Source organism: Solanum pennellii, chromosome 9 (assembly GCF_001406875.1).
Source record: "Solanum pennellii chromosome 9, SPENNV200".
NCBI lineage: Eukaryota > Viridiplantae > Streptophyta > Magnoliopsida > Solanales > Solanaceae > Solanum > Solanum pennellii.
In genome coordinates, this window is record NC_028645.1 from 58424765 (window position 1) to 58445923 (window position 21159).

General features: G+C 29.8%; 1 pseudogene; it reads right to left on the bottom strand.

Moving 5' to 3' along the window:
• Nucleotides 1-11473: 11473 nt before the first annotated feature.
• Nucleotides 11474-18403, bottom strand: LOC107030230 (annotated as a pseudogene).
• Nucleotides 18404-21159: the final 2756 nt, after the last annotated feature.

Genomic DNA, 21159 nt, shown 5'->3' on the forward strand with positions numbered 1-21159 from the left:
CTATAAGGGAACTAAGTATTTCCTCAAAGTTAAGTTTCAAGTAAGAGAAAAGTATCAAGTTGAGTTCACTTCTCAAGAGTTATAAGGGAACTAAGTAGTCTCTAAGAATTTAAACAAAATGTTTTCAAACTTTTGAGAAGGAAGGGAAGCTAGATTTCCACCGAGCCTATGACTAGTGTTAATAGAAGAAAGAGGAAACTATGATTCCAAGAGTGGTTTTTAAAACCTAAGTATTGAGGACTTATCTCAAACCACGGAATCAATATGTTTTTAAACATAAGATCCAATATATTTTTTGGAGTAGTATTGAGCACCGATATGGGGGAGAGTTCAGATAACTCACAGTCCCCACAATCTATGATAGCCACCATGGGTAGGAAAGGGTCACACTTTTTAGATGATTCCTTTTCATAGTTTACTTGTGGATCCATTAGGCACTTCAGGTCGTATACCTTTGGCCGGGTATAAGATGCGCTAGTAGCGCATGGTAAGCCAATGTATCATCAATGTAGCTTTTAAGTGATGGTTGTCGGTTAGAGAAACTCCCACAGTATTAATACATAGTTCCTCAAGGGGTTTTTCTTAGTATGAACGGGGGTATGAGACTTCATCCATGCATTGCACTTGTTTTAAACTGCTTTATATTTAAATGATTTCAGTTGAGTATCAGGAGTTGGGTATCTTGAGTTAATATTTGCTTCATTGAGTCAAGTATTGTACCTTTGAAGTTGAGTATCTAATCTTTGAATTGAATGTCTAATCTCTAAATTCAGTATTTAATCTTTGAGTTGAGTTGAAAAGAGGTAATATGTTTCCATCTTTTTATTCAATATCAAGCTTATGTTATGCTTTGAAATTCCCCTTACATACTCGTACATTCCACATACTAAGCCATTTGGCCTGCATCTTTTGATGATGCCGACACAGGTATTCAGGATCATCTACAGGAGCTTCTTTGATACATCCCACAGTTCGAGTTAGACATGGTGAGCCTCCTTGTTTCCGGAGGATTTAATTTACCTTTCAGTTTAGTTATGAGGTCGTGGTTCTTGTCCCGACTTCCATCCTTGTCAGTTATAGGCTTCATAGATAGTAAGTTTAGTTAAGAAGTCTGTACTATTCATTTTTTTATTAAATTCTTTAAACACTTAGTTGTCTATTTTATGGCAAGTTTTATATACTATTTTATTCAGAGTTAATCTTTAAAGTTAAAGCTTTCTATTTGAGTTATTGATTTTACTCTTTTTTGGGCTTTTGTATGCTTAAGTGAGCCTTCCGCTTGTAGTTAGTCAGGATGAGGGTTCGCTTAGGGATCAACCATGATCTTTGGGTGAAAGTCATGCCCAAGGTGTAGGCTCGGGTCGTGACATTAAGATTGAATTGACAAATTAGAGGTGAAACTATATTTCTCATACAACCCTCTTATTCTAAGGTTGTATTTGGACATGTGATATAATGACTTGATTTCAAATTAATATTTGGACATGCGATTTATGATTAAATTCTAGAAAAAAAATTTTGATTTGAAATTTCAAATCGTGATTTTTATTTTTTATAAAATGGAACGGTACTTGACGTATAAGTTTATATTTTACAAATCATCATTTTGAATTTCGCAAGAAAAGACTCAGGCTCAATGATAAGAGATTATTCATACCATGCGAAAGTATGATAATAAAAAATAACTAATGATATTGTTGTTGACTAGTGAATATTTATAAAATTATGTATATTTGTAATTAGTTTGTAATCACAATACATTATTCATAAAAAAGACAAGGAGATATGTGATTTATCAATGTGTCACCTTAGGATATTCTGATATCAAATCGTCATTTTATATTATGCTCAAATCGGTCCTAAAAGTATTTACTTTGATATATTATGCATGTTAATTTAATAATTAATTTAAAATTAACAAATTAGAAGTTGAGTCACACTTATTGATCATGATTATTAAATTTACTGATTTGATGTAAATATATATATTGGCAATACATTTTTTTTCCTTTACTTTAGACATTATTTATTAATTTTTGTATGAATGACATTTTACGTGATTTGATACCATACAAATTGAGTAAATATCTCATCGAAAATTTAAATCAATTAAAAAAAGCTTACTTTTATCTATTAATCGTACTTTCACACACTGCTACTCGTAAGTCTAATTTTTTTATCAAACTAAACTTTGAAATAAAACGACTGAGGATACATTTGTCTATATTTTTGTCATTATTTATGATAGTAATAGCAAGAAAAACGTTCACCTATAAGGATATATGACAAATAAACTCAAATATAATAGGTTATCATATATCTTTTCAAAGTATAGACGAAAATTTGAAATCTACTTATACTTTAAAAGTTGATTTCTGGAAAAATAAATTATGACTTAGCAATTCAATTTATGATTTTGGTATATACAATTATTTTAACAAAATATATGTATGTTTAGTGGCAATAAAATTTTATTTTTACCAGTAAGATATATTGCCACAAAAAAATATAGTGATAATTGAATTAATATTACTGCATTCAAACTAGCTAAAGTCTTTGACAATATTTACATAGAGTATTCGCTATAAATGTTCATATTTATTATTGTCGCTAAAATATAATATAACGATAATTATATTATTATCGATAAATAATTGTCTTGAAGTCATTTATTTATAGTTAAGTAAGGCCTTTTGAAACCTAACAATAGTGTTTATTTTTTCTATACCTATCAAAGGGCCTCTATAAAAACCTAGCAAGTAAGGTAAAAAAATAAATTAAGAGAAACACGATAAATAAAATAACAATAGTTAAGTATGCAACATGAATTGTTGATATTTTTTCTTTATTTTTTCTCGATTTGATTTTCAATATCTATGATATTATTTCTTTATTCTCTTTTACATAATATATTTTTGTCTCATTAATATCATTATTTGTATTCAATATTCAATGATTTACCTTAGAAATTTTGAGGAAAATCAATCTTTATTTTCAGTGAAAGAATCAATTTTTTCAAGTATGGTGATGGTAGCAATATTTCAATATTTATTCAACACAATGGAGGATGTGACGTATCAATCCAAATCAAAAGTTTATTCTTTTGATAAAATAAATTGATTATTTGAACTCTTATGTTTTATAAATTTAAAATGTGTTTTGTCAACAAAAGAATTGTATGTATTATAATTTAAGTTCTTAAATACATTATGCGTGCATTTTGTTTAGTAAACAGAAAAAAGGTCATAGAAAATTGAAAAATCTCACCGATTAAGTTTTTTAGTGTGTTTAGTTTATTTGCCATTAATTTTTTTTAAAAAAAAAAATTGATATTGTTTGTTTGTTTTTTTCTTTTTAAAAAAAATAATTAAGTTGACAAAGATGAGCATACTATTTTTTAATTATTTTTTCTGTGGAAGAAACAAAAGCATGGCGTCAATGTGAAATAAATACATTTTTTACAAAATAAAAACATTTAAATAATTAAACAACTAATTCATAATATTAGAATATAAATTTATACTTTTTTAACTACTTGAATTATAATGTAATTTTTGCAATAAATAAAAATGTAAAGAATAAAATTAAAGACAAAGTTAATAAACGATATGATATAAGTGTTTCAGAGTCAAATGTACACATTTACTCTCTTTTCCTTATTGTAATATTTCAAGAACAATTAATCAAACAACTCACAATTCTATTTCATCAAGCATCTAGATAACCTATGAAAATAAGAATTTACACAATTCATTAAAATATATTCAACTTACAATCTTCCTGCTCTTTTCTAATGTGAAAAAACATACAAGAAATTTATTACCATAAATTTATGCTAGTAAAATAAAGATTGACATCTTAGTGCATATTCATTCTTAGTATGACGCCAACAAGGATCACAAAGAACATTCTCATGGACTGAAGATTTATCATATCATGGATTATAGTAGAAAACAGGCCTCCTAATGTACTGAACTGACATATCTCGAGTTGTGTTAGGATGAAAAATAATCGATGCATTTCCACCACCATGTAAATTAACATGTGGGTGAATGAAGCGACATCGAAGTACTGAAGAACGAAACAATGACTGAATATTCACTCGATGAAAACTCCTAAAACATCCACAATTAGCACAAATAAATTCTTCTAGTTCCTTCATCACCCTTCTTCACAAATTCACGAAATCTATCAACCGAAAAGTCATAAAACTTAGTAGCATGATTTTTTAGGCATAAACCATATTTTATCGTCATATCACCATTTGGATTTGAGCTTTAGTTGCTTGCCATTTGTTTTTCTTTTTTTCTAAAGACTTAAGGGTGAAATTTATTTTTTGCCTTTTGGTTTGAGTTTAAACGGTCTTTAATAGCGTGGATAATTGTATAACTTTCAACACATAATTAATTTTCTATTGACACAATTTATGATGAGATTATCTATAGTAAAGTAAATTTACCTAAGTGATGTTGCATTAAAAAACTTTTTACACAACATTTGAATATATATAGTTATAATAATTATTTAAATATGTGTGTGTGTGTGTGTCTATCTATATATATATATAGTCATATGATAGGATGAGAAAACATTTATGTGTAATGACATGTTATGCATTTATTAATTTAATATAAATATTTAGGTCCAATTCGATCAAGTAAATTAAATAATGACTTAAAATCCTGATATGAAATTATGACATGAAATTGATGTTTTGTTTGTATATTTTATGTTGCATGTTTTCTCAATCATAAAATCCATAACTTATAAAACTATCAAAATTGTCTCAATTTTTTATACAATATTAACAATTAAGCAAAATTTAATAAAATCACATGATATACTATCACAAAGCTATTCTAAAATATTAAAATATTTATTAATAAAACTTTAGTTCTATATAAAAACTAAATGTAAGTGGTAGTGTCTTGTATCTAATATCATTCTCCCACATACTATGAACATTTTTCTCACGTTGAACTTGCATTTCTCGATTATATGACCGAGAAGTCAAACGATCATTGTTACTTTGAACTATTTGTTTGTCAATTTGATTGGCATACAAATTTGATAAAAGATAACGAATTTGGTTAATGTCAATTGTAGAGTATGAATTGATTTAAAGTAATAATAAATTTTATGTCGGTAAAAATAATCGTTATATAAGATATAAATAATTTAAAAGTAATAGGTCATCGTACATTTTTTAAAATAGAGAGAAAATTTTAGAATTTACTTTTATTTTCAAAAATGATTCTCGAAAAAAATATTTTTGACTAAGCAATTCAATTTGTGGGCTTCGGTATAAATAACCACTTTAATAAAAAAGATATTTAGTGGGAACAAAATTTTCATTTTAGAAACAAGATTTATAGCCACAAAAAGATATAGTGATAATTGAGTGTTATTGCATCCCGGGTACCTAAAACCTTTAACAATTTTTACATAGAGTATTGAATATAAATACTCATATTTATTATTGTGTCTAAAATATAATATACCAATAATTATATTATCAATGTTAAATAATTATGTCACTATATCATAGCTAACTAATGTTTGAAAGTAACAAATTGAAATCAAAGTTAGGATATATGCATTTTACCAATAAGATTTTCCTTCTCTTTGTTACCCACCATAAAATATTATCATCACTATTATCAATATTCAAGTTTCCTTCTTTATCATATTTGATTTATTTTTTAATTTTTGTCACCTATCACCAAGCACAACTAAATCCATATAATTGTCATCACCACCAAACAAAAAAAATTGTAAAATTCCTTTAACAAATAAAAAAAAATGAAAAAGATTGAACTCCTTTAACAAAAGTCAAAATATTTTTTTCCAAATCATTAAAAACTATACTATATTGAATTGGTTACTGTGTTCAAAGTTAAACAAACATTACAATTGAGAACAAGAAGAAATTACTAAGAACCCAAATAGAGAGTGTTGTATGTCTTGTATTCCAAACATACTTAGAATAAAACTTTTAATATCTTTGTAAGACAACAAAGTTTAAGAACATTTTCACAACTAGAAAACTAAAACTAGTAACGAGACTAAAATAAGAAACAGATTTAAAAAAATATACGAAATATTTTTCTTAAAAAAGAATTGTTGTTAATATGTGTCTAAAGAATCTTAATAATTCTAACAAACTTTGCAGAAACAAGAAGTTACCAAGTTTAATGAACTAGTGAAGAACAAAAGAATAGAAGAATTGAAATTAGTTCACAAATCTAAAATTTGTAAAACACGTAGCAGAATATTGAAAATTTTTAATAGGAAAAAGATCAAGTCCACTGAACTCACAGTGTCCCCTTAAGGAAATTATTCCCCTCTAGTATCCGAGGTTTGATTTGGAATATGACCTCCCAGGGTAAAATGATCTCAATCACCAGAGTGTGGATACCAAAAAATCCGATGTCAGCTTAAAATAGCAAATTCTATATCTGATCACACACACTATATGATATACATCATGCTTCCCAAATCTCTAGCACAATCCAATTGTGAGTCACTTTTGTTTTCACTCTTTTGAAATGCAAAGCTCACATTTATTGGAAACTTGACAATATTGACATCCAAATATTTGAACTAGTTAAGTACATTTTCAATGCAATGAGACCGTGAAAATGCTAAACATTATGGAGTTTTGCGAATTCTTATATCTAAGATCGCATTAGCAACTCCAACAATTTTTCATTCCACTTGCTTTATAGCATACGTTTAGTAGCATTTATGTCATTAGTGTCTCTATTAATGATCAACATATCACCAATATACAAACAAACAATGACCTTATGATTTTAATGTGAACACATTATAACTTCCATCATTCTTCAATCCATTTGCCAACATAGTTTGATCAAATAATGTCATTGTTTGAGTGCTTCCATAATGTGACTTAACAAGTTCACACGCTTTATTTTATTTACCGGGAACCACAAAACCCTCGAGTTGTTCCATGTAAATTTTTTTCTCTAAATTCTACATTTAAGAAAGTTCTTTTCACATTCATTTGATGAATTTGGAGGCCATATACCAGACTAATAATTTTTGCATCCGAATGAATGTAATTCTAATTACTAACGAGTATATATATCGACAAGATCAAAACCTTGGTTTCTTTTTCTAAAGCCTTTGACACAACGTTTTTCTTTATATTCATCAACAGTTCCATCAACTGTTATTTTCCTTCTAAAGATTCACTTTGAACCCAAAGGTTTATTTTCTTGAATAAGATCAATAACTTCCAATATTTTTTATTGACACCATCTTTTCAAAGAATGAGTCTACAGAAGACACATGAAATGTTACTAAATCACATTCGAAGGAAGTAAATGTCCTTTAACATTTACTAAGCCTCTGAATCTCTTTACTAAGTACATTATCCTTTTCATTTCCTAGGCCTTTTAGACCCTTCTCTAGACTACTCAAGTCTAATTTTACAGTCCACCGTCATAGGTCCTATTTTAATTCTTTTAGGAATAGGAACTTGGACTTTCATTAGATACCCCTACACTTTGAAATATTTCAGGTTGTATTTCCTTCCTTTCCATTTCTCATATGGAAAAGATTGTATTCTGATCAAACAAAATCGCTTTGTTTCTAAACAGACAACTTTTTATTGTTCCCTTTTGCAGTAAGGATAGTTCCTCCACACATGTTTTGTGTAAGCCCGAACTTATAAATAATGCATCCATCATTTCTTTCAACGTTCGATTTTTCATTAGATTGAGGTGAATATGACAGTAGTTTGATGGATATTTCACTTTCCAGACATATTTCTGCACAATGAGATTTATACACTCCATTCTTATCACTTCTTATATTTTTCAACACTGATTTTCATCTTTGATATTAAATTGTCTAGACATTTCTATTGCTTCATCCTTACCATTCAGCAAATAGACATAGTCATTTTTGATGCAATTCTCAATAAAAGTAACAATTACTTTTTCCCACCATGAGATGGTGTTAACTTCATATCACAAATGTCAGAGTAAATCAATTCTAAGGGATTAGAATTCCTTTCAACAGATTTATAAGAATGTTCAACATACTTAGATTCCACAAAAACTTGACATTTTTATTTATTGCACTCAAAGTTAGGCAAAACTTCTAAGTTGATCAGTTTTCCTTACAAGGTTTTGTAATTGAAATGCCCCAAGTGTTCATGTCACAAAAATTGACTCAAGCAAGTAAGAATAAATAAAAATCTTGAGTTCGAAAAGCTCTTCGTGAGGTAGCTTTTTCCTCACTAATATTTTGTTTCTATTTCTTATAATTTTGTGTGATACAAACATTGTTTAGATTGTCAAATGTTCTTTTCAGAAGGAAATTTCCATAACTTTCAAGATGATTGTTATAGGACTACCCATAAACAAAGTTTTATCGGGTTCAATAACGACAATATAGTCCAAATGTTATTTTTACAAAAACATAACAAATGACTATTCACCAATATTCATGTCTATGCAAATACTTTTATTATAATAGACATATCTTTTCATGAAAAATTACAACATTTTAAGTGATTTTTTTCCATAAAAGAACAAAATTATTTTGAACAAGTGTATATATAATTTGGATGTTTTATACTAGTCACACTATATACTAGTAATAGAGAAACTCAACAACCACAATGCCAAATATACTCCAAGAATTTTGTGGGTATAACATAGTACAAAAGTATCATTGAATTTCATATCTTTTGCTCCAAATTTAAATTAGACACCAAGTCTAATCATAAGCAAATAACCCCGACATTTCAAATGTGATCTAAAAAATATTTTTCAAGTATTTGAAAATAGTTTTTTCACATATTTTAATGTTGGAAACATTATTCTACGAAAGAATTGTAGTGCTGCAATTTTCTTTGACAATGTTTATACAATGCCAAAGTTCATTCCATAGAGACACAAAATCACAAATTCTAAGTCACTGGTATTTTTTCTCTATCATAAATAGACATACCACTTAGTATTTTAAATACTAACAATAAGGACAAAGAATATTGTACAATTTATTTCTATATTACATTGAATTTTATAGAAAATCAAAAGTACAACACGGACTTATTATGTGAAGTTTTCATATTCTTCAAACCAATTGCATAGTCCAATCTATCCAGGGTATAAAACCACAAAAGTTTTTAGTCTTCAAAAATCAGACAAACTAACATTTCTCATGGAGTACAAAACTACAAAAAAAAATTCCTCCAAACAGAACAACACATATTCTTTTTCACATAGAAATGTTTTTCTTATCAAATAGTCTTCCAACTATAATATTTTGACATACTATTTTATAAAAAAAAATATGCATCTCTCATTTTTGCAAATTAAAGAATTTTAAAAGCAACAATATTTGCGAAGTAAAATTCATTGCACTACATATAGTTTGCAGATCTTTTTCTAAGAATACACATAATAAAAAAAACTAAAGATGATAACTCTTAGAAACTATTTTCCTCCTTAGACAATTTAATAAGAAGGTTACCTGGTAATCTTTAAACGGAATACCATAAAAATTTTCTCTTACATTCGCACTTCGACCTTGCTAAACAAAGCAACGAATTATGGATAAGTAATGCATTTATCTTCTACTTCCATGATCAGATTCTCTCAATCAGTAGAATACAAAAAATACTAACAGTATAATAATTTCCTTAAGATTGTTGTTCATTTTGTATTCCAAACATACTGAGAACAAAACTTTGAACATCTTTGTAAGACAACAAAGTTTAACATCATTTTCACAACTAGAAAATTAAAACTAGTAGCGAGACTAGAATCAGAAACAGATTTTAAAAAAATACACGAAATATTTTTCTTAAGGACGAATTGTTGTTAAAATGTGTCTAAAAAATCTTACTCATTCCAACAAACTTTGCAGAAACACGAAGTTACCAAGTTTAATGAACTTGTGAAGAACAAAAGAATAGAAGAATTGAAATTAATTCACAAATCTAAAATTTGTAAAACACATACCAGAATCTGGAAAAATTTTAATAGATAAAGATCAAGTCCACTGAACTCAGAGTGTCCCCTTAAGGAAATTATTCCCCTCTAGTATACGAGGTTTGATTTGGAATATGACCTCTCAACGTAAAATGATCTCAATCACCAGAGTATAGATACCAAAAACTCCGATGTCAGCGAACCACTCAACGGCAGTAAAGTACACTTAGAATACTAGATTTAGTAGTTGAAGAAGAAGTCCATGAATTCTATTTTATTTTTAAAATGAGAGGAAATCCTTCAATTTATGGAAAACAAAGGGTGGTGCGAAAAGTTTCTTATTGTGCCTTAACGAAAAGGTCAAAAACCTTTGGAAAAAGTCACAATCTTTCAGAAAGGTCATCACCTTTCATAAAAGTCGCAACTTTTCATAAAAGTCGCGACTTTTCATAAAAGTCGCGACTTTTCATAAAAGTCGCAACATTTCATAAAAGTCACAACTCTTCATTTTCCATTCACACCTTTTAAAACCCAACAGAGAGTACCAAATTTTTTTTTATATAAAAGAATCTTGATTTTCTCATCAACTTCATTGAAATAAAATTCAATTTGTTATGAATTTCAGCTAGCTAGACTTATTCTTCTTTGAAGAATATCAAGATTCAAAATGGAGAAAAGCTAAGCTAGCAATGAATTTAAATGTGTCTTTATTTTCTAAAAATGCTTGAAGATTCATCGAAAATAGTGATGACAGCAAGATGAAGGTCTTCCAAAGGTCATGTATTGTCTTTGATGATCCCAAATAAAAATTCCGACATGACGTGCATAGGCCCACCCCTCTACATCATCGTCTAGGTTTTGTACGTCTAAACATCATAGCTTCAAAATTTTCTGGCTTAAAAAATAAATTGAATTAATATTATTGTTTCATTTATTTAGATTAATTTACAGAAAATTAGCCTAATTTCGAATTAAAAAAAAGAAATTGTATTTTTAAGTTGTGATGAAAAATAAAGAACTGTGACAAAAACGAAAAAACAAAGAAGAAGAGGATAATGAGTGCGCTGTGAAGAAGAGGAGGGTAGAGTGTGAGAAGAACAAACAATGAGAGTGGGGCCATAAGGAAAATTTTGATTATTTTGATGTTTTTTGACATGTATGTTTATATATTTTTGTCTTGTTAGTTTTAATAAATAAATCTACCTTAAATAGTTAAAATGTGTGATATATAAATACTCACCATGCTAATTTAAACGTGTAATTGACATGTCAGAACAAGTTAAGAAGGAAATCTATGTCTTTTCCTACTATCTGAATCATGTGATGTCATGCGGAAATAAGTCCTAAAATATTGTACAAGAAAAAATAAAAAATAAACTTTAAAAATAAATTAAAATAGAAACTTAATACTTTATATTATTAAAGTCTATGAATCAAAGACACGAGAAAAAAGAAACCAAATATAAACAAGTACAAAACACATAAAGACCTATTTCAAGCAACTAATCATTATTCCTTAGATGCCTATTTTTTCTAAGGCCTAATTTGCGCCTGGTGTTGTTAATTCAATTCTACGAGAATTTGAGAGTGATGTCAATTTCATCACAAAAGGAGATAATATGTTCAAGGCTCTTTTTCCATTTCCATCCCATGATCTCGTTTGCAAAAATTCAAATCCTCTCTCTTTGGTAAGGATCATATAACACCCCAGAAATTTTTTCGAACTAAGACTCGAACAATTCTTTGTAGCGAGTGAGATTTTATGAAGGAATTAAAAATTTCTTAAGCATTAAGGTCAGTTCACTAGATTTAGCACCAAGAGTTCAAAAAGTATTAAATTGGAAACAACAAAAATCTGAAATTTTGCAAGTTAAGCTAGGTATGAGTTTTGGGTCAACTTTAAATGACTTTAACTCCAAGCACAAGATGCTTTAGGTGTTCTAAAAGATACTATGGGAAAGATCTTTTTATTATCTTTCAAAATCCGCCAAGTTTGCTAAGTTTTGAGTTCGTATGAGTGAGATATCACCTTTTGAAGTTAGGTTGTCCAGTTAAGGAAAGTTAGCCAAAAATAGTGAAGGACATTTTCGTTCTTTCCTTATCCAATCAAATTTAATTCGTTTTTAATAATATTTTATGTGTCTAATCCTTTTAGGTTCAGTTTTATAATCCTAATATACACCTAGGGTTTATTTGAGAGTTCAAGAAGAGGCGAGAAAATAAAAGAGGAGAAAAGAGGTAAGGATGAAGGCGTTCGTCGACGTTCTTGAGTTTAGTTGTGGATTTTCGCCATTGTTTTAATCCCTAAAGAGGTATGTAAGATTCCATAGTGTTGGGTTTGTTCACACACACACACACCAATTATGTTATTTTTCAGCGCAATTTCATTCTTAAAGTTGATAAATTGGAGTTCTTGATAGGTGTTGTTGAAGTTTCATTAAGTTTTGATGTAAGATTCTACTTATGTCAACTTTAATTGACCATATCGCTTAGAATATTAAGATTTACGTCAGTCATAACCTATCCAATTAAAGGTGATTGAATCTACTTTCCAAAGCCACCAATTTAACATCAATCCAATTTCTAGGTTAAAAGTTATCACGATTTTAGTAACCTATATAGTGTTGTTCCGAATTAGCCAACGGGAAAATTACCCTAAACGAATTTCTTGGATAATAAAAGGTTCAAAAAAATCATATTTTCATCATTACTAATGAAATTCATAATTCTTGGCCATAGAGATTTCAAGAAACTAATTCAAGAATCGCAAGAAAGGTTTTCTTGATCATTTATCTTCAAGCTAGGGTTTCAAGGTTTTTATTCAAGTTCTTATCGAAGATTCTTCAAGAAACTTCTTCTACCTATCTTAAATCAATCCTAATATGATCATAACCTTAAATTCATAATTCAAATTCAAGGTAGAGTTGAGAGTCAAGTTTTGAGAATTCTTTCGAATGTTCTAAGAAAGTCCTTTTAAGTCTTGTTGATGATTCTTCTACAACTTCTAGTAATTTGTTCCAAGGCTCGAGTAAGTACGTAAGAGGATGAGGAAGTAGTCTTCATGAGTCTACTTTTTCATTATGAGATCCTTTATATCATGAACCATAACTCTTCAATTCATAATTCACATTCAAGAGAGAGTTAAGAGTAGATTTCAAAAAAGTTTTTGAGTTCAATTATGAATCTTTTGAGCTCAACTATTGATTTGAGCTAAGATTGGAGAAAGTAAGGAAGAGAATGAGAAGAGTTGTACTTATTAGTTCCATGTAGTTATGTAGCCCTTTGAGTCGAGTCGTTCATGTCCATAATTTCTTCATGTACACCATCTTTAGTACCTCTGAGAGGAGTTCTATCTTCATGTTCTAAGTCTTGAGTATTGAGTTATATATGTGGTTATCGAAAACCTTGCATTGAGTCGTTCACGTCCATAATTCGACATAAACCATACCTAAGAAGTCTTTTACAAATATTTAACTTTGTTTTAAAACATAAGCATTGAAGTTGAGTAAAGACTAAAAGTAAAGATTATTTTTAAAAAAATGATATATTGGAATTAAGTATTCGCAATAGTAAATATTTAACATTTAAGATGAGACAAAACTGATATTTCCAAAAGAGTTTTGAGCAATTTCAGTACTATCTCTTTTAAGAAAAAAATGAGTTTGAGAGAGAGTTTCAAAAACATGATTAGTATGACAATCGATTATGTCATCAATGTTTAAGCAGAATCATATCTAGATATACCATCAATGTTTATGGAGTATGACTTCCTGTAACGACCCTCTCAGTCGTTTTATAAATTTTACTCCTTTTTCTAAGGTTAATCCTTTAAGTAATTTTTTATAAATAATTTATGACTCGTGAAAATGAATTTTATAATTTTTAAATAAATTAAGAGTTACTTAAGTTTTATTAAATAAATAAAGAAAATTAAATTTGCTAAGTCCAAAAGGATTTTTAAGAAAACGAAAAGAAAAGAAAAGAAAATAATGAAAACTAATAACAAAATAAAAGGGCTACGCCCAATTGAAAAGTTAAAAAAAAAGGGAGGGGGGGGGGTTAAAGGCTGCTGCTAATAGCAGCAGTCACGCAAAATTAAAAAAATAATTAAAAGAGAAATAAAAGGTCTTATATTGTTGGCTGTTGTGAACAACAGCAGTTCGCAGAGGAGAAAAAAAAAAGTAAAAAAAGGAAGAAAGGGTTTAGGCGAGAATGACGACAGCTACTTCAGGTAATACCAATTTTGATTGACGTGAATGTTAGGAAGTGGGGAGCAAATTGAGTTAGTGTAGTCAATATTATTTTCTTTTTATAAATCTATATATTTAGACTGCTATAGATTGAAATATTATGATGTTTATGTTGTTGGGTTAGAAAGAAAGTGAATTGCTAATTTCAACTTGAAATGTCAGTAACTCGTCGGGGTCTTTTGTATCTAAGGGAGAACAATTCTTTGAGTGGTCATTCATTAACCAATAATTAGAAATTTATGAGTAGTTAATCATTAATAATGATAGATGACTTTGATGTAAATATGGGTCAAAAATTTTGGTAAGGTTATTGTATTCATTGGTTGCAAATTTTAGAATTTTATTGTTCAATTATGATACAAGTTTGATAGATTGGTAATGAAATTAATATTAGGTGTAAGGTATTATGTGACTACCATTATAAGATTTAGGATATTGAAAAAAAATTGGGACTTAACCCTAAGATTGAAACTTAAGAACTTGATTTTACACTTTGTGGCTTTTTGGGTCAAGGCTAGACACATAATTATATGAATGTTGTTAGTTTCGAAATCTTTCGTGATCATTTGTATGAATAGATTTCTTGAGTTGAAAGTTCAAGGAAAATTAAAGGCTCAAGTCATGGAGTGAATTCTCGATTATTTGAGGCAAGTGGATTTCAAAACTCTTGCTAATTGTATGAAATGCGTGTATTTTCTTGTGGTATGTGTTTGGGAGTAATGGAATTTTGAAGGGTTGACTTGTCCACCTTGATTAATTTTAATGATAAAAAGGGTAATTAAAGACAATGTGATTATTTGTTTGTATATGATGTGTTGAGAATGGTACGAGTACCGGTGTTATAATGGGAAGGTTTATTACTATAGAATGCGGTTTTAATTTGGGAATGCCAAAACATATGGACATTGACTAATATATTATTGATTTGACTTATTATGTGTGATTGTATTCTTTACTGAACCCGTATAATGTGATAATTGAGGTGATTATATGTCATAGAGACATTTGATTTGTTGAGATGTTGCATTATTACCTTTATTTGATATCATATTGTGCACATGCATTGACATGAGACTCGGTATGAGTCAATGTTACACGTGGAGATCGTCCGTGTTGAAATTGAGTTATGATTATTTGGGCACATGGATATCGTCCGTGCAATACAAAAGTTATGATTATGATTTTGGCACATGGAGATCGTCCGTGCAAAATTTGTTTGAATTATGATAGTGCGTTGAGATCGTCCGCACAGACACGTGGAGATCGTCCGTATCGCTATATGGACCTCACGAGTCCCACATGGGTCATGAACTCTCGATGTATTTCTGAGGAGTATCATGTATATACGGTTGAGAGAGAAATTGGTATTCTGAGGCATATCACTTCATGGTGTCATATTGCACTGCATCCCATGACATTCTTCATTCTTGATGATTATGTGTTTTATTGGTGGTTGGGGAAGTACTTGATATTTGATTACCTCTATTTGATGAACTTGATCTTGTGTGTTGCTGATATTGTGAGTGCATTTTTTTTTATGTTGTGATTTTGAATATTGAGTTGTAGTTGAGGATGTGTAATTTGTTAAAATGATTTTGATGAGTTGGGTGCTATGAAAACTGTGAACTGTTAGGTTTAGCTGATTTTATGCAGGTTGTAGTTTTCGAGGTTCGGTTGGTGTGTAAGGAGTACTCCTATTTTATCACCTGTGCTTGTGTTTAGGAGTTTACTTGCTGGGTACCATGTGGTTTGGTACTCACCCCTTGGTACTACAATTTTTTTGTAGGTTACTAGCCCGGACTTTGTGATGTTTCTCTTCTCCTTGTCTGAGGATTCTTGTGGAGAATTGCGAGGTAGCTGCTTGTTATCTCAGCAAACCTTCTTACTCTCATTTATGATCTTGTTCTATTTCAGAAACAATGTCATTTGAGACTTAATTTTTTTCTTAAATCAATTGTAATACTTTAGAGGCGTGTACACGTGACAATCAGATTTTGGCGATACTTTTGAGTAACTTATGAAATTTCTGCATTTTATTGTAATGGTTGAGTTTTATGCTGACTTGTCTTGGTGGGATAAGATGAGTGTCATCACGTCCATTATTGGGTCGTGACACTTCCCGAGTCACCAATAATCATATTAAAATATGATTTTGATATGTTTTATGGAAGTCTTTTGAAGAGCAGTTACCTCTTTAAGAGGGTAGTTTTGAGTAATTATCTTAAATCACAGAAGAAGTATTTTTAAAAAAACATAAGAGCTAGTATATTTTTGGGAGTAGTATTAAGCTCCAAATTGGGGTGAACATGAGTTCAGATAACTCACATATCCATAAAACCATGTACTCATCATGGGTTGAAAAGGGTCATACTTTTTAGATGAATTATTTTCACAATAGACTAGTGTATCCACTAAGTTAAGTTAGGTCCTATACTGATCGCAAGGTATATGATGGTCCTTGATTGCGTGAGGTAAAGTGTTGGATCATCATTATACCTCTTAAGTGATGGTTGTCGGTTAGAGAAAGTCCCACAAAAGTCGTAGTGTTTTATATACATCAGTTAATTGTATTTTCATATGCATTTCAGAGTAATGTTGTATCCTTATTATATACAAATAGTTGACATCATGTTTTTAAACAACTTTTATTTATATTGCACTTGTTTTAAATTGTTTTGTATTGAAATAGTTTAGTCGAGTATCAAGAGTTGAGTATCTTGAGTTAATATGTGGTTAATTGAGTCGACTATCATATCTTTGAAGTTTAGTATCTAATACTTGAGTTGAGTATCATATTCTTAAGTTGAGTTGCGTGAGCTTGAAAAGAGGTAAGTATGTTTCTTTTTTTATGCAAGTTTCAAGCTTATGTTATACTTTAGAATTTCCCTTACATGCTTGTTCATTCCACGTATTGAGTCACTTGGCCTGCATCTTTTGATGATGCACACACAGGTATTCAGGATCATCAACAAGAGCTTCTTTGATACATCACAGAGTTCGAGTTAGTGATTGTGAGCCTCCTTATTTTCGGAGGATTTCATTTACTTTTAATTTTAGTTAGGAGGACGTGGGTCTTGTACTAGTTCCATTTTTATCAGTTAGAGGTTTTATAGATAGTCAGTTTAGTTAAGAAGTCTGTATTACTCATTTATTTCTTTAAATGTTAAATATTTTAAAGACTAAAATTGCCTATTTATGGAAAGTTGAATATATTAATTTGAATATTCAAAGTTTCCATTTGTGTTAAAGTTTGTATTTAAGTTTTATAAATGTAATTTTGTGTTAAGTTTTTGCATGCTTATGTTAGTCTTCCGCTTGTAGTCATCCGGGAAGAGGGTTCGCTTGGGGACCAGCAATGGTCTTCGAATGCCGACCACATTCAAAGTGTAGTCTTAGATCGTGATAATCCAACCTCATTCTCACTGAAGAAGACGAACAACCATTGTACTTTCTTTTAAACTTTCTTACTTTTATCTCTCTACCATCCATCTCCATCTTTGTCTCCACATCAATGTTGTTCTTCTCAGACATTTCACAAAGTTGCGCTCAAGTTATCATTGTTTATTGTGGTGGTGGTGGATCATCCTTGAAAACAAGGGGAGTACATTTTATTATAGTTGAAGATATAATCAATCACCTTTATAAATTTTACATTCTAGATCTAAAAATTCCTTTGACGTTTTAAGTAACAAAGAAACAAAAAACAATCAATTTTTCTTCTCTTTTATTTTAGTGAACAAAATTTTGCCATTAGATGTGTAATTCTCTAATCTTTAAATTGACGGTAATTATACAATTTAAAGATTTTTCTAAAAAGAGAGAGCTCATATTTCTACTTAGGATAATCTGATGAATCACATTTGACCTACAAAAAAATCAAATCAACAAGTGAGAGATATACCTGTTCAAAAAAAGACTGATTGATCCTGTGATTTCAACAAGTACCGTGATTAGGATGATTAATAGAAATGATGGGACTCTCTGCCCGTCCTCTACCTCCTACTCAACTGTTCTGTGAAAATTTTGATGGCAATGACAAGCAGCACATATGAAGGATTCAAGGGCACCAGTTTGACAAAATTCAGCACCGCCATCAAGTACATTACCATTAGATCTAGCTGCATAGTTTTGCCTACACTCAAGATATTTCACAAGAAAATGTTTGTTGTTGTTAGAAGCCATTAGAAAGAGATCAATTAATTGAAGGAGAGTTAACTAGGAAACTAGTCTAGCTGTGAGGGGAATAGGCAAAATAGTTTGTAGATAATATAGATGGGAGGAAAATTGAGGTGTGTGCTAACTAGGGCTGCATTGCATGATCAAATGCCATTTGGAAATAGTTAATAAAATAAACCTTTGTACTTTATTGAAGTAATTTATGATTTTTGGAGTACATTAGATATTAATTTTCATCTACTTTCTGTTTCTGCATTATCAAGTACTTGTTTTGTAAATTCATATATCGAATTAATTCGATCAGAGTTTTTATAAGTCTAGTTAGAAACTATTTAGTTATGGATTAACCATGGATTACTGAAAAAAATTTGTAGCTAATTATATATTTTCTAGTATGAAAAATGATGACTTTAATACTAAATAAATGACGAAGTTAATTAATAAAAATATATTTTCATATAAAATCAGGTTGATTTTTTTCCTATTTTATCTCTTCACACCACACCATATATTTTGATTAATTAAATTTGATATATGTATTGATAGTCGACATGCCAACATATATTGTGGGAGATTACTCTTCTTCATCATTAGAAACTGTTACTTTAGTGGTAAACTTGAAATAGGATAAAATTTATTATTAGCAAAAATTCTTAATCTATTTTGTAGTGGCTAAGTGATGTACCCATCTTTCCTAGTTGTTTCCAACACTCTAAGGTACATCTAAATATCATGAAATCATCCATAAACATGAGATCATGATCCTTGAATTCATAATCCAATTCAAGGAAAGTTAAAATCAAAGTCAACGAAGCTAAGATCCAAGTCTAGAAGTTAAGAAGCAAGTCAAAGTAAAGTTATAAGGTTTTCTAAAGTCTTTCAAAAATATTTTAACTTTGTTTTAAAGACTTAAAGTTCAAGTCAATAAAGAGTAAAGAATTGATTTCATTTCTCAATAGCTATAAGGGAACTAAGTATTCCATAAGAGTTAAGTTTCAAATAAGCAAAGAGTATCAAGTTGAGTTTACTTCTCGAGAGTTATAAAGGAACTAAGTAGTCCCTAAGAGTTTAAACAAAATGTTACTTTTGAGAAGGAAGGGAAGTTAGACTTCCACAGAGCCTATGACTAGTTTAATTAGAAGGAAGGGGAAACTATGGTTTCCAAGAGAGCTTTTCAAAAGTTAAGTTTTGAGCACTAATTTCAAACCACATAATCAGTATGTTTTTTACATAAGAGCCAATATATTTTTGGGAGTAGCATGAAGCACCGATATTGGGAAGAGTTCAGATAACTCACAACCCCTATAAACCATGTTAGCCACCATTGGTAGAAAAGGGTAATACTTTTTAGATGATTCTTTTCCACAATTTACTAGTGGATCCATTAGGTAGTTCATGTCCTATACATTTAGCGGGTATAAGATGCGATGGCAGCGTGCAGTAGACCGCAGTATCTTATTGTAGATCTTAAGTGATGGTTGTAGGTTAGAAAATCTCCCATTGAAAAAAAATGTATTTTATATACATTAGTCATTGTATTTTATACAAAGTAGTATTGTATTTCATATACATCTCGGACATTATTGTATACTTGTGTGTGTGTGTGTGTATATATATATATATATGTGTGTGTGTGTGTGTGTGTGTGTGTGTGTGTATACAAAAGTATACAATAATATATATATATACATCTCAAATGTTTAAGCATGCTTTTAATTAGCATTTTCTTTATATTGCATTTAATTTAACTGTGTATATTGAATAAGAGTTAGTAGATCATGAGTTGAGCAGAGTCAAGGTAAGTATGCATTCTTACTCCCTTTCAAGCCTACGTTTTATTTATCTTTTCAACTCGCATACTCGTACATTTAATGTACTGATGCCAGTTGGCCTACATCGTTTTATGATGCAGACGCAGGTATCCAGGATCAGCACACAACACTTCGTTGATCTAGATTGAGATTCAGCGTTTGTGGTGAGCCTCCTTTCATTCAGGAGAACATCCTCTTCATTTCTATATTGGCTTAGCTTTTAGGATGTTGTGGGGTCTGGCCCAACATCCCTCTCTAGACAGTTTAGAGGATTCGTAGACTATAGTATTTCGTTTTGGAGATGTTTTCAATTATTAAGACTCAAGTTTCATTTTGGCCTAAGTTATGACATGATTTATTTCCCTTTTATTATGTTTTTACTTGCGTCAAAGTTGAGGTTTGTCTTCCGCTGATTTAAGTAGCCAGACCAAGGGTTCGCTTGAGGGTCATCAATGGTCTTTGAGTGCCAGTCCCGCCCAGGGTGTAGGCTCGAGGCATGACACCTAAACTGTCATTTATTAGTTTGAGAAACACACCTATCTATTTTATAATATTATTAGACTTTTCTCAAAACAATTTTTTATTCAAGGTATATTCGGTACACAAATAGAAAAAATTCCTAAAAATATATGTACATATCTAACACAAAATGAGAAAAATATAATATAAAAATAAAAATTAGGAGTGGATGTTTAAATAGGATATGGTAGAATTTTATTTTTAAAAAATAAAATAATATCAATTTCTTTTTAAGTATTAAATGAGCAGTTGTTTTTTTGGGTGGGGTGAGGGGATCCGAAAGTATGAATTTTTGTAAAAATTATTTCATAAAAGAAATTAGAAAAAGAAGAATAAGGAGGGAGTTGATGGAATGGGGTACGAAATATGATTGTAATTATGTTATTATATTTTGAAAAAATCTTTCTTTTTTTTCTTGGGGGTGGGGGGGTG